Here is a 15,140-nt window from a genome sequence, read left to right as displayed (position 1 = left end):
ATATAGAACTGAACAAATTGTGAGTTATGGATCAGGTTGGTCAGGTTCTGCACACCAAAACCTGTTATGGCTCTCCAGCTTCCAGAATGGTACCAGAAAGTCGACTGTATAGCTCTATGGACTTTAAACTATTGAATAGAGAGATTACAGAGTCACATAACACAGAAATGGGCCTTTTCACATCATATCATACATAAGGAACAGGACATTCAGCCCAACTTACTCACACTGATCAATTCCACATTAGTTCCATCTTCAGCATTTGACCTGTAGTTTTCATTGCCTTGGTAATTCAAATGTTCATCTAGACATCTTTTGCTACCATTCTCCGCAGCAGTGCATTCCAAGTACTCACCACTCTCTTGGTGGAAAAAGGTTCCCCTCAAATCCCCACCAAACATCTTACCTATAACCCTAAATCTAGAAGGCAGCCAACCAGAAAAGGCCCCCTTTATTCCCACTTACTGCCTCCAGCCTGTTAGCCATTCCTCTATCCATGCTAGTATCTTTCCTGTAATGCCATAGGATTTTATTTTGTTAAGCAGCCTCATGTATGGCACCTTAACAAATGCCTTTTGAAAATCCAAGTAAATGATATTACTTTCTGTCCACCCTACTGGTTATTTCCTGAAAGTTCTAACAGATTTGTCAGGCAAGATTTTCCTTTACAGAAACGATCCTGAACTGATTATCGGCACCCAATTGCCCACTATTGTGAACATCTATCATAAACACTGCCTGGGCAGGGCGAAAAGCATTATCAAGGATGCATCTCACCCTAACCATGGACTTTTTACTCTCCTCCCATCCAGTAGGCGCTACAGGAGCCTCCGCTCCCGCACCAGCAGGCACAGGAAGAGCTTCTTCCCTGAGGCTGTGACCCTGCTGAACCTCACATCACAGCACTAAACAGTATTGCACCCATATTATAGACAATAGACAATAGACAATAGGTGCAGAAGTAGACCATTCGGCCCTTCGAGCCTGCACCGCCATTCTGAGATCATGGCTGATCATCTACTATCAATACCCAGTTCCTGCCTTGTCCCCATAACCCTTGATTCCCCTATCCATAAGATACCTATCTAGCTCCTTCTTGAAAGCATCCAGAGAATTGGCCTCCACTGCCTTCTGAGGCAGCACGTTCCACACCTCCACAACTCTCTGGGAGAAGAAGTTCCTCCTCAACTCTGTCCTAAATGGCTTACCCCTTATCCTTAAACCATGCCCTCTGGTACTGGACTCTCCCAGCATCTGGAACATATTTCCTGCCTCTATTTTGCCCAATCCCTTAATAATCTTATATGTCTCAAACAGATTCCCCCTCAAGCTCCCTAATTCCAGCGTGTACAAGCCCAGTCTCTCTAACCTGTCTGCGTAAGACAGTCCAGACATCCCAGGAATTAACCTAGTGAACCTACGCTGCACCTCCTCCACAGCCAAGATGTCCTTCCTTAACCCTGGAGACCAAAACTGCACACAATACTCCAGGTGTGGTCTCACCAGGGCCCTGTACAAATGCAAAAGGATTTCCTTGCTATTGTACTCAATTCCCTTTGTAATAAAGGCCAACATTCCATTAGCCTTCTTCACTGCCTGCTGCACTTGCTCAGTCACCTTCAGAGACTGATGAACAAGTACTCCTCGATCTCTTTGTATTTCTCCCTTACCTGACTCCACACCGTTCAGATAATAATCTGCCTTCCTGTTCTTGCTCCCAAAGTGAATAACCTCACACTTATTCACATGAAACACCATCTGCCAAGTTTCTGCCCACTCACCCAGCCTATCCAAGTCACCTTGAATTCTCCTAACATCCTCATCACATGTCACACTGCCACCCAGCTTAGTATTGTAGCCCCCCCAGCCACCCTTAGGTTCGCTCGGCTCGCTGTCGTCTAGGGAAACAGCCCTCGGCCCCTGCAAACTGGGTAATTAGTTTGTGTGGATGCTGTGTGATGTACCCCACGCCGCCCAAATAACAGACAATACACCAGATGCAATTAAATGATTTACAGTTTATAGATATTACTGGAACTATATAATTAAGAGAGAATAAAATATAAAAGGAAAATGAAAGGTGCCACACTTATCAAAGTTCAATCTCTTCGTGCACAAAACCGTTGGAGCTCAAGGACCTTCTTCTTCACCCTGCGACCCCCTCGGACCACCTCGACCGGCCGCCTGGGACGAACAACGGTGGTCGACCAGACGCTCCACACGAGTCCGTCTCCATCTCCTTGCTGAATGCCCTCCTCGGGGTCCGATCCCGTTAGCAGACTCACAGCACCTCGTCCATCCTCTGTCTCGCTCTCCCGCCTTCTACCCCAAAACCCTGCACATACAGTATCTTCAAATACACCAAAAATATAACAACTATCCCAATTGGTTAATAACATATTTCTTATCACACTCTAAACAAAAACAAGCTGCTAGCGCAAACTTTCTCAGCGTTTAACACAACAAAGCCGCATTCCCCAGATTAACATAACAAAGATGCCATTTTAATTAGCCACCGCAGTAACATAAAAGTCGAAACCCCCTTACACTATCATCAGCAAACTTGCTGATGTTATTCACAATGCCTTCCTCTAAATCATTGACATAAATCGTAAACAGCTGTGGTCCCAATACCGAGCCCTGTGGCACCCATTAGTCACCACCTGCCATTTCGAGAAACACCCATTCACTGCTACCCTTTGCTTTCTATCTGCCAACCAGTTTTCTATCCATGTCAATATCCTCCCCGCAATGCCATGAGCTCTGATTTTACCCACCAATCTCCTATGTGGTACCTTATCAAATGCCTTCTGAAAGTCAAGGTACACCACATCCACTGGATCTCCCGCGTCTATTGTCCTGGTTACATAGAACCATAGAAACCATAGAAACTACAGCACAGAAACAGGCCTTTTGGCCCTTCTTGGCTGTGCTGAACCATTTTCTGCCTAGTCCCACTGACCTGCACATGAACCATATCCCTCCATACACCTCCCATCCATGTATCCGTCCAATTTATTCTTAAATGTTAAAAAAGAACCGCATTTACCACCTCATCTGGCAGCTCATTCCATACTCCCACCACTCTCTGTGTGAAGAAGCCCCCGCTAATGTTCCCTTTAAACTTTTCCCCCCTCACCCTTAACCCATGTCCTCTGGTTTTTTTCTCCCCTTGCCTCAGTGGAAAAAGCCTGCTTGCATTCACTCTATCTATACCCATCATAATTTTATATACCTCTATCAAATCTCCCCTCATTCTTCTACGCTCCAGGGAATAAAGTCCTAACCTATTCAACCTTTCTCTGTAACTGAGTTTCTCAAGTCCTGGCAACATCCTTGTAAACCTTCTCTGCACTCTTTCAACCTTATTTATATCCTTCCTGTAATTTGGTGACCAAAACTGAACACAATACTCCAGATTCGGCCTCACCAATGCCTTATACAACCTCACCATAACATTCCAGCTTTTATACTCAATACTTTGATTTATAATGGCCAATGTACCAAAAGCTCTCTTTATGACCCTATCTACCTGTGACGCCACTTTTAGGGAACTTTGTATCTGTATTCCCAGACCCCTCTGTTCTACTGCACTTCTCAGTGCCTTACCATTAACCCTCTATGTTCTACCTTGGTTTGTCCTTCCAACGTGCAATACCTCACACTTGTCTGTATTAAACTCCATCTGCCATTTATCAGCCCATTTTTCCAGCTGGTCCAAGTCCCTCTGCAGGCTCTGAAAACCTTCCTCACTGTCTACTACACCTCCAATCTTTGTATCATCAGCAAATTTGCTGATCCAATTTACCACATTACCATGCATCCTTGAAAAACTCCAATAGATTAGTCAAGCATGATTTGCCCTTGGTAAATCCATGCTGGCTCAGCCCAATTCTATCACTGCTATCAAGATATGCCGCTATTTCATCTTTAATAATGGACTCTAGCATCTTCCCCACTACTGATGTTAGGCTAACAGGGCGATAGTTCTCTGTTTTCTCCCTTCCTCCTTTCTTAAAAAGTGGGATAACATTAGCCATTCGCCAATCCTCAGGAACTGATCCTGAATCTAAGGAACATTGGAAAATGATCACCAATGCATCTGCAATTTCCAGAGCCACCTCCTTTAGTACCCTAGGATGCAGACCATCTGGACCTGGGGATTTGTTACCCTTCAGTCCCATCAGTCTACTCATCACCGTTTCCTTCCTAATGTCAATCTGTTTCAGTTCCTCTGTTACCCTATGTCCTTGGCCCATCCATACATCTGGGAGATTGCTTGTGTCTTCCCTAGTGAAGACGGATCCAAAGTACTTATTAAATTCGTCTGCCATTTCTCTGTTTCCCATAACAATTTCTCCCAATTCATTCTTCAAGGGCCCAACATTGTTCTTAACTATCTTCCTTCTCTTCACATACCTAAAAAAATTTTTGCTATCCCCCTTTATATTCCTAGCTAGCTTGCGTTCGTACCTCATTTTCTCTCCCCATATAGCCTTTTTAGTTAAGTTCTGTTGCTCCTTAAAAATTTCCCAATCATCCGTCTTCCCACTCACCTGAGCTCTGTTATACTTCTTTTTTAATGCTATGCTATCTCTGACTTCCTTTGTCAACCACTGTGGCCACTTTCCCCCCTTTGAATCCTTCCTTCTCCGGGGGATGAACTGATTTTGCACCTTGTGCATTATTCCCAAGAATACCTGCCATTGCTGTTCCACTGTCTTTTCTGCTAGGATATCCGACCAGTCAACTTTGGGCAGCTCCTCCCTCATGGCTCCATAGTCTCCTTTGTTCAACTGCAGCACTGACACTTCTGATCTGCCCTTATCCCTCTCAACTTGCAGATAAAAACTTATCATATTATGGTCACCACCTCTTAATGGCTCCTTTACTTCAAGATCACTTATCAAATCCTGTTCATTTCACAACACTAAATCCAGAATAGCCCTATCCCTGGTCGACTCTTGTACAAGCTGCTCCAAAAATGCATCCTGTAGGCACTCTACAAACTCCCTAACTTGGGGTCCAATACCAACCTGATTTTCCCAGTTCACCTGCATATTGAAATCCCCCATAACTATTGCGACATTTCCTTTGCCACATGCCATTGTTAACTCCCTATTCAACTTGCACCCAATATCCATGCTACTGTTTGGGGGCCTGTAGATAACACCTATTAGGGTCTTTTTGCCCTTACTGTTCCTCAGTTCTATCCACACTGACTCTACTTCTCCTGATTCTATGTCCCCCCTTGCAAGGGACTGAATCTCATTCCTCACCAACAGGGCCACCCCACTCCCTCTGCCCATCTTTCTGTCCCTTCGATAGCACGTATACCCTTGTACATTCAATTCCCAGGTCTGATCCCCCTGCAGCCATGTCTCCGTTATCCCAACAACATCATAGTTACCCATTCGCACCTGAGCTTCAAGCTCATCCGCCTTATTTCTGACACTTCGCTCATTCAGATATAGAATTTTTAACCCATTTCTCCTCCCTCTGTTTAAATCGCTACCTATGGTGCATAACCCAGCTCCCCGAACTCTCACCGGGCTATACGCCCCTTGAATTTTGTTGTCCTTCTTAAATTTACTTACTCTTTCTGCACATTTAACTCCATGCTCCGTCAGACCATCCCTCTGCACATGTATCCTCCTTATCACTCGTTCCGCCTCACCTTTCTCTACTTCACACTTAATATTCCGGAACCGTGTAGTCCCCACCTGTCCTTTATACTTCATCTCGCTATCCTCTCTCACATTCTGGATCCCTGCCCCCTGCAAATTTAGTTTAAACCCCCCCAAGCAGCACTAGCAAACTTTCCTGCAAGAATGTTAGTACCCCTTCAGTTCAGGTGTAAACGGTCCCTTCGGCACAGATCCCACCTTCCCTGGAACAAAGCCCAATTATATTGTACTGTCTCAGTACCTTTATATTTGTGTGCTGTAGCACTTACTTTTTATTCGCAATTATTTTGCAAATAACACTATTCTTTGCATTTCTGGTCAGATGCTAACTGCATTTCATTGGCTTTGTATCTGTACTTGGCACAATGACAATAAAGTTGAATCTAATCTAATCTAATCTAATAATTAGCCTCCAAGTAGCCCGAATAATCCTTGATAATTCACTCCAACATTTTCTCAACCACTGAGGTTAGCTAACTGGGCTATAATTTCCTTTATTTTACCTTCCTCCTTTCTTCAAGAGCGGAGTGACATTTGCAATTTTCCAGTCCTCTGGGACCATGCCAGAATCAAGTGATTCTTGAACGATCATGACCAATGCATTTGTTATCTCTCCAGCAACCTTTCTTAGCACTGTGGGATAAAGTCATCTGGTCCAGGTGACTTATCCACCTTAAGACTTTGAATTTGCCTAGCACTCTTTCCTTTGTAATAGCAATGGCACTCCCTCCTACTAGCTGACACTCCTGGACCTCTGGCACACTACTGGTGTATTCCACAGTGAAGACTGATGCAAAGTACCCATTAAATTCATCTGCCATTTCTTTGTCCCCATTACCACCTCACCAGCATCATTTTCCAGTTGTCCAATATCAACTCTCACCTCCCTTGCAATAACTGAAAGAAAATTTTAGTATCCTGTTTTACATTATTGGTTAGTTTGCCCTCATATTTCATTTTTTCCCTTCTTATAGCTTTTTTAGTTGCCTTTTGTTGGATCTTAAAAACTTTCGAATTGTTCAACTTCCCACTCAATCTTGCTACCTTATGTGCCCTTTCCTTGGCTTTTATGTAGTCCTTAACTTCCTTTGTCAGCCACAGTTGCCTACCCCTGCCATTTGTGAACTTCTGCTTCTGTGGGACATACCTATCCCGCGCCTTGTGAACTATTCCCAGAAACTTCAGCCACCTCTGATCTGCCATCATCCCCACCAGTATCCTCCTCCAATCCATCTAGGTAAGCTCCTCTCTCATGCCACTGTAATTCATTTTATTCCATTGTGATACTGATACATGTGACATGCTTCGTCTTCTCAAATTGCAGCATGAATTCAGTCTTCCAGATCAGTCTACCACGTGTGAGCTTGTAAAAGGCCTTATTAAAACCCATATAGACAACATCCACTGCCCTACCTTCCTCTATTCCCCATAGTTACCTCTTCAAAAAACTCCAGAAGATTCAACAGACATGACCTCCCACACACAAAGCCATGCTAACTATTCCTAATCAAGCTTTATCTATCTAAGTGATGGTAGATCTTGTTCCTGTGTATTCCATCCAGTGGCTTCCTATAAATGATGTCAGTCTCACCAGCTGTGGTCCCCTGGCCTGTCCTTGCTATCCTTCTTAAACAGCCTCCGGCTGTTTGCTTTCCCCCTCAAGGATTTTCTGTAGTGACTCAGAGACATCATTGACCTTGGCACCGGGGGCAACACCCCATTCTGACATCTCTTCTGCAGCCACAGGATCTCCTGTCTGTTCACTTACCTACCAAGTCTTTTATCACCATCGGCCTGTCTGACTGTACCAATATTGCCCTACCTGATTTGGACCTTCTTCGCTGAGCCTCAGAGTCAACCACAGTGCCACTGACTTAGCTGCTGTGTTGTGCCCTGATAGGTCATCTTCCTCAGCAATATCCAAAGGGATAAACCTGTTGCTGAGGGGAATGGCCACAGGGATCCCTGCACTGTCTGCCTACTTGCCTTATCCCTCCTGGTGGTCACCTATCAATCTGAAGTCTGTACCTTGGGTGTGACCATCAGTTATTTATTTAAGGTGAGGAGGAAAGCATAAATGATATGTGCAAAGCAAGGCAAATATTTTTACATGGAGTGGTGAGGGCCTGGAATTCACTGCCTGGGTTGCATTCAGGTAGAGGTAGATGTATAGGAGCATTTAAGAGACTCTTAGACAGGCACTTGGATGCACAGAGAAAGGAGGGATATGGTCAATGTGCAGGGAAGAGGATTAGATTAATTAAATTGAATTGACTTTAATTTAATTAGTCTAATCCTCTTCCCTGTACATTGACCATATCCCTCCCTTCTCTGCTGGGTTAGGGTTAGGGGCTTTTGATTTAATTGGTTAAAACATCATGTTCTATTCCCTCTTGTATTTGAAATTTCCATCCTAGGAAAAATACTCTATTTACCTCTCAAGGCCACTCATAATTTTATATTTTTTATAATGTTAGCATGGTTAGTAAGTTCAGAAATGACACCAACAATGGGGACATAGTGGACAGTGAAAAACGTTACATAAAATCATCCAGGATCTGGATCAATCTCTAGACTAAACTTCAATCAATGAAGGTTGCTTGACAGTTGTGCCATGGCTTGAATGCTATCACCTTTTATAAAGTATTATCATGAGATATAGGTGACCACATGGCTTAAATTCCAGATGAGCTCAATGCCTTCTATGCTCACTTTGACCGTGAAAACATGGGGGAACTATCATGAACTCCTGCAGCCCCCAATAATCCTGTGATTTCAGTCTCTGAGGCTGATGTGCAAGCAGCCTTCAGGAGGGTGTAGCCATGAAAAGCATCCAGTCCATACAGGGTACCTGGCCAAAGTCTAAAGATCTGTGCTGATCAACTGGCTGGAGCATTCACTGAGATATTTAACCTCTCACTTCAGCAGTATTTACTTAAGCTCGTGCCTGGGAACTTGCCTCGATCCAGTAGTGCTTACATCCACAGTGATGAAGTATTTTGAGACGTTGATGATGAAACATGACAAATCCTGCCTGAGAAATGACTTTGATCCACTCTAATTTCTCTACCAGAGCAACAGGTCCATAGAAGATGCCATCTCATTGGCTTTTTGCTCAACCCTGGAACATTTGGGCAGCAAAGATGCAAACATCAGGATGCTCTTTAGCCCCTTGCTTTACACTTATGACTGTGTGGCTAAACACAGCTCCAATACCATTTTCAAGTTTGCTGACAGCACTACTGAAGGCCAAATCAAAGATGGTGACAAATCAACATGTAGGAGGAAGATTGAAAATCTGATTGAGTGGTACCACAACAACAACCTCTTACTCAATGTCAGCAAGACTAAGGATCTGGTTAATGGACTTCAGGAGGAGGAAGGCCAGTCCTCTCAGAGGATCAGAAGTGGAGAGGGTCAGCAATTTAAAATTCCTCAGTGTTATCATTTTGCGTAACTATTGCCTAATTAGGGAGAGTCGGCATGGCTTTGTGTACGGCACGTTGTGCCTTACCAATTTGACTGAGTTTTTTGACAAGGTGATGAGAGAGATTTATGAGGGTGAGGCAGTGGATGTTGTCTACATGGATTTTAGTAAGGCATTTGACAAAGTCCCTCATGAGAGGATAATCCAGAAGATTAAGATGCATGGGATATGCAGAGAATTGACTTCTTGGATTCAGAATTGGCTTGCACATAGGAGACAGAGGGTAGTGGTTGAAGGGACTTATTCGACTTCTGTAATTACTGGAGTTCCACCGGGGTCTGTGCTGGTACCTTGTGATGTATATAAATGATATGGATGAAAATATAGATGAGTTAATTAGTAAATTTGCGGATGATACCTAGATTGGCGAAGTTGTGGATAGTGCAGAAGACTGGCAGAGATTACAGCGTGATATAACCAGTTGCAAATATGGACTGAGAAATGGCAGATGGGGTTTAACCCAGATAAATGTGAGGTGTTGCACCTTCGCAAGGCCCTTAGCAGTGTTGCTGAGCAGAAAAATCTTGAGAACCAAGTTCATAGCTCTTTGAAAATGGCTACATACGTCGATAAAGTGGTTTAGAGGGCTTAAGGAATATTGCTTTTATTAGTCAAGGCTGAGTTCAAGAATTAGGAGGTTATGTTGCAACTTGATAAAACTCTGGTTAGGCCACTTTGGAGTATTGTGTACCTAATTGGTCACCCCACTATAGGAAGGAAGCTGAGGTTTTAGAGAGGATGTAGAATAGATTCACCAGGATGCTGCCTGGTTAGAGACTTGGGTTGTTTTAGACCATAACACCATAAGACATAGGAGCAGAATTAGGCCATCTGGCCCATTGAGTCTACTCTGTCATTCAATCATGGCCAATCCTTTATTCTTCTCCTCCTCAACCCCAGTTCCCGGCCTTCTTCCCGTAACCTTTGATGCCATGTCCAGTCAAGGACCTATCGATCTCTGCCTTAAATACGCCCAATTAAATGAGCCTTCACAGCTGCACATGGGAACAAATTCCACAAATTCACCATCCTCTGGCTAAAGAAATTTCTCCGCATCTCTGTTTTGAAAGGGCGCCCCTCTATCCTGAGGCTGTGCCCTCTTGTCCTAGACTCCCCCACCATGGGAAATATCCTTTGCACATCTACCCTGTCTAGGCTTTTCAATTTTCGAAAGGTTTCAATGAATTCCAGCAAATATAGACCCAGAGCCATCAAACGTTCCTCACATGATAACCCTTTCATTCCTGGAATCATCCTTGTGAACCTCCTCTGGACCCTATCCAATTTTTAGAACATCTTTTCTAAGATGAGGAGCCCAAAACTGTTCACAGTACTCAAGATGAGGCCTCACCAGTGCCTTATAAAGCCTCAACATCACATCCTTCCTCTTGTATTCTAAACCTCTTGAAATGAATGCTAACATGGCATTCGTCTTCCTCACCACTGACTCGACCTGCAAGTTAACCTTTAGGGTGTCTGCACAAGGACTCCCAAGTCCAAGTTTTCTCTGGAGCTTTGGAGGCTGAGGGGAGATCTGATAGAGGTTTACAAGATTATGAGGCATAGATAGAGCGGACAGAACGTATCTGTTTTCTAGGGTTGAAATATCTAATACAAGAGGGGGCAATGCATTGAAGGTGAGAGGGGGTAGGTTCAAAGTGGATGTGAGGGATTCTGTTTCTTAACTCAGAGACTCATATATGCCCGGAATGCACTGGTATGGTTGTAGAGGCAAATACATTAGAAGCTTTTAAGAGACATTTGGATAGGCACATGGATATAAGCAAGCTAGTGTAATGTTTGAGTGTTTTTTATTTGCTTTTCAGCAGGTTTGGCACAACATTGTGGGCTGAGTGGCCTGTTCCTGTGCTGTACTCTTCTCTGTTCTATGAGAAGAATACGGAATTGCCATGGGCCCAGCAGCTAAGTGCAATTATGAAGAAACATGGCAGCATCTCTCCTTTCTTTGGAGTTTGCGAAAGCCTTTTCTCCTTGGAGCAATGGAGGATCAGAGGTGACCTGATAGAGGTGTACAAGATGAAGAAAGGCATTGATTGTGTGGATAGTCAGAGGCTTTTTCCCAGGACTGAAATGGCTAACACGAGAGGGCACAGTTTTAAGGTGCTTGAAAGTAGGTACAGAAGAGATGTCAGGGATAACTTTTTTATTCAGAGAGTGCTGAGTGAGTGGAATGGCCTGCCAGTGAATGTGGTGGAGGCAGATAAAATAGGATCTTTTAAGAGGCTCCTGGATAGGTACATGGGGCTTAGAAAAACAGAGGGCAATGGGAAACTAGGTAATTTCTGAAGTAAATACATGTTCGGCACAGCATTGTGGGCCAAAGGTCCTGTACCGTGCTGTATGATTTCTATGTTTCTATGTTTGGCATGGCATTTAAAATTTTGTCCAATTTCTGTAGATGTGTGGTGGAGAGTATGGAAACACCAGTGCCCTTGAATGGTAAATCTTACAAAAAGTGGTGGATATGGTGCAGTCCATCATGGGTAAAATCCTCCCCACCTTTGAGCATATCAACACAAAGCATTGTTGCAGGACATCTGCATTCTTCATCAGGGATCCCCACTACCCAGGTCATGCTCTCTTCTTACTGCTGTCATCAGGAAGAAGGTACAGGTGCCTCAGGACTCACACCACTGGGATTAGGAACTGTTATTGCTCCTCAACCATCAGGCTCTGGAACCAAAGGGGAAAACTTCACTCCACTTCATTTGCACCATCATTGAAGTGTTCCCACAACCTTTGGACTCACTTTCAATGGCTCATGTTGTGTTCTTGATATTTATTGTTCATTTGTTTGTTATTATATCTTTTGTTTTGTATTTGCACGGTTTCTAGCCTTTTGCACATGAGTTGACCACCCAAGTTGGTTCGGTCTTTCATTGATGTTGTTATGGTTATTATTCTATTACGGATTTATTGTGTACGGCCACAAGAAAATGAATTTCCAGGTTGTAGGTGGTGAAATATATGTACATAGAAACATAGAAAACCTATAGCACAATACAGGCCCTTCAGCCCACAACGCTGTGCCGAACATGTACTTACTATAGAAATTACCCAGGGTTACCCATAGCCCTCTATTTTTCTAAGCTCCATGTACCTATCCAAAAGACCCTATCGTATCTGCCTCCACCACCATTGCCGGCAGCCCATTCCACACACTCACCACTCTCTGCGTAAAAAAACTTACCCCTGACATCTCCTCTGTACCTACTTCCAAGCACCTTAAAACTGTGCCCTCTCGTGTTAGTAATTTCAGCCCTGGGAAAAAGCTTCTGACTATCCACACGATCAATACCTCTCATCACCTTAAACACCTCTATCAGGTCACCCCTCATCCTCTGATCTACTGCTCTAGCTTCATCAATGTGTTTAGTCACATCCCCAAAAAATTCAATCAGGCTCGTAAGGCACGATGTCTTTGACAAAGCCATGCTGACTATTCCTAATCATATTATGTCTCTCCAAATGTTCATAAATCCTGCCTCTCAGGATCTTTTCCATCAACTTACCAACCACTGAAGTAAGACACACAGGTCTATAATTCCCTGGGCTATCTCACTCCCTTTCTTGAATAAGTGAATGACATCTGCAATCCTCCAGTCCTCTTGAACCTCTCCTGTCCTCATTCATGATGCAAAGGTCATTGCCAGAGGCTCAGCAATCTCCTCTCTCACCTCCCACAGTAGCCTGGGGTATATCTTGTCCGGTTCCGGTGACTCATCCAACTTGATGCTTTCCAAAAGCTCCAGCACATCCTCTTTCTTAATGTCTATATGCTCAAACTTTTCGGTCTGCTGGAAGTAATCCCTATAATGGCCTAAGTCTTTTCTGTAGTGAATACTGAAGCAAAGTATTCCTTTAGTACCTCCGCTACCTTCTCCAGTTCTATACACACTTTTCTAGTACCCCTACCATCCATGTACCTATCCAAACATGTCTTAAGTGTTGAAATCAAGCACACATGCACCACTTGCACTGGCAGCTCATTCCACACTCTCATGACCCTCTGAGTGAAGAAGTTTCCCCTCATGTTCCCCTTAAACTTTTCACCTTTCACCCTTATCCCATGACCTCTAGTCATAGTCCCATCCAACCTCAGTGGAAAAAGCTTGATTTCGTTTACACTACTATACCACTCATACTTTTGTATATGAAATCAATTCTATCAATTTTCCCCTCAATCTTCTACATTGCAAGGAACGTAGAAGATTGATAGAGCACTAAGGAGTAGACTCTTTCTTTGTAACTCAGGTCCTTTAGTCCTGGAATCATCCTTGTAAATTTTCTCTGTGCTCTTTCAACCTTATTTACACATTTTCTGCATCAAAACTGCACATGGATGTCCAAATTAGGCCTCACCAACTTCTTATATAACTTCAACATAACATTTCATCTCTTGTACTCAATACTTTGATTTATGAAAGCCAATGTGCCAAAAGCTTTCTTTACAACTTTATCTACCTGTGACGCCATTTTCAATTAATTCTGGACCTGTATTACCAGATCCCTTTGTCCAAGAGTGCTCCTTAGTGCTCTACCATTCACTGTGTAAGACCTATCCTGGTTGGTCCTACGAAAGTGCAATGCCTCACACTTGTCTGCATTAAGTTCCATCTGCCATCTTTTAGCCCAATTGGTCAAGATCCCACTTCAAGCTCTGATAGTCTTCCTCACTGTCCAGTACAACCCCGCTCATAGTGTCATCTGCAAATTACTGATCCAATTAACCACATTATCCTCCAGATCATTGATATACATGACCAACAACAACAGACCCAGCATCAATCCCTTTGGCACTCCACTAGTCACAGGCTTCCAATCAGAGAGGCAACCATCTATTACCACTCTCCAGCTTCTTCCAAATGCCAATGTCTAATCCAATTTACTACTTCTCGAATGCTAAGCGACTAAACCTTTTTGAATTGACTTTATTACTTACATCCTTCATATACATGAGAAGTAAAAATCTTTACATTATATCTCCGTCTAAATGTGCAATTATAGTAACTTATAATAAATATTATGTACAACAGGATAGTCAATATAACATAGAAATACAGTTGAGTCAGCATGAATTAAGCAGTCTGATGACCTGGTGGAAGAAGCTGTCCCAGAGCCTGTTGGTCCTGGCTTTTATGCTGCGGTACCATTTCCTGGATGGTAGCAGCTGGAATAGTTTGTGATTGGGGTGACTCAGGTCTCCAATGATCCTTCGGGCCCATTTTACACACCTGTCTTTGTAAATGTCCCGAATAGTGGGAAGTTACACACCTGTCTTTGACGAATCTCCCATGCAGGACCTTGTCAAATAAGACAAAGATGTAGAAGCAGAATTAGGGAATTCAGCCCATCAAGTCTACTCCGCCATTCCGTCATGGCTGATCCTGGATCCCACTCAACCCCATATACCTGCCTTCTTGCCATAACCTTTGATGCCCTGACCAATCAGGAAACTATCAATTTTCACTTTAAATATACCCATGGTCTTAGCCTCCACAGCTGTCTGTGGCAGAGCATTCCACAGATTCACTACTCTCTGGCTAAAAAAATTCCTCCTTAACTCTGTTCTAAAGATCACCCCACAATTTTGAGGCTGTGCCCTCTAGTTCCAGATATCCGCACCATAAGAAACGTTCTCTCCACATCCACCTTATATAGTCCTTTCAACATTTGGTAGGTTTCCATATGATTCTCCCCTTCCTCCCCCCCCCCCCATCACACTCTTCTAAATCCAGTGAGTACAGGCCCAAAGCTGCCCAAACTCCTCATATGTTAACTCCTTCATTCCCAGAATCATCCTTGTGAGCCTCTTCTGGACTCTCTCCAATGACAATAAATCCTTTCTGAGATATGGGGCTCAAAACTGTTGCACACATGGATTCCCATTCTGATCTTCCAGAGGACCAATTTTGTCCATTGCAATCCTTTTGTTCTTAACAAAT

The 15,140-nt window shown here is 43.5% G+C and overlaps 1 protein-coding gene across 1 annotated transcript in view; it reads left to right on the top strand.

The window, feature by feature from the left end:
- The window catches only part of tat (tyrosine aminotransferase), a 127,560-nt gene that overhangs the window by 39,858 nt on the left and 72,562 nt on the right, over positions 1–15,140 (top strand). The window lies entirely within an intron of this gene.

The sequence above is a fragment of the Mobula hypostoma genome, chromosome 14 (assembly GCF_963921235.1).
Source record: "Mobula hypostoma chromosome 14, sMobHyp1.1, whole genome shotgun sequence".
Taxonomy (NCBI): domain Eukaryota; kingdom Metazoa; phylum Chordata; class Chondrichthyes; order Myliobatiformes; family Myliobatidae; genus Mobula; species Mobula hypostoma.
Note: the sequence above shows the minus strand (reverse complement) of the source record. Positions and strands in the feature narration are given on the sequence as shown.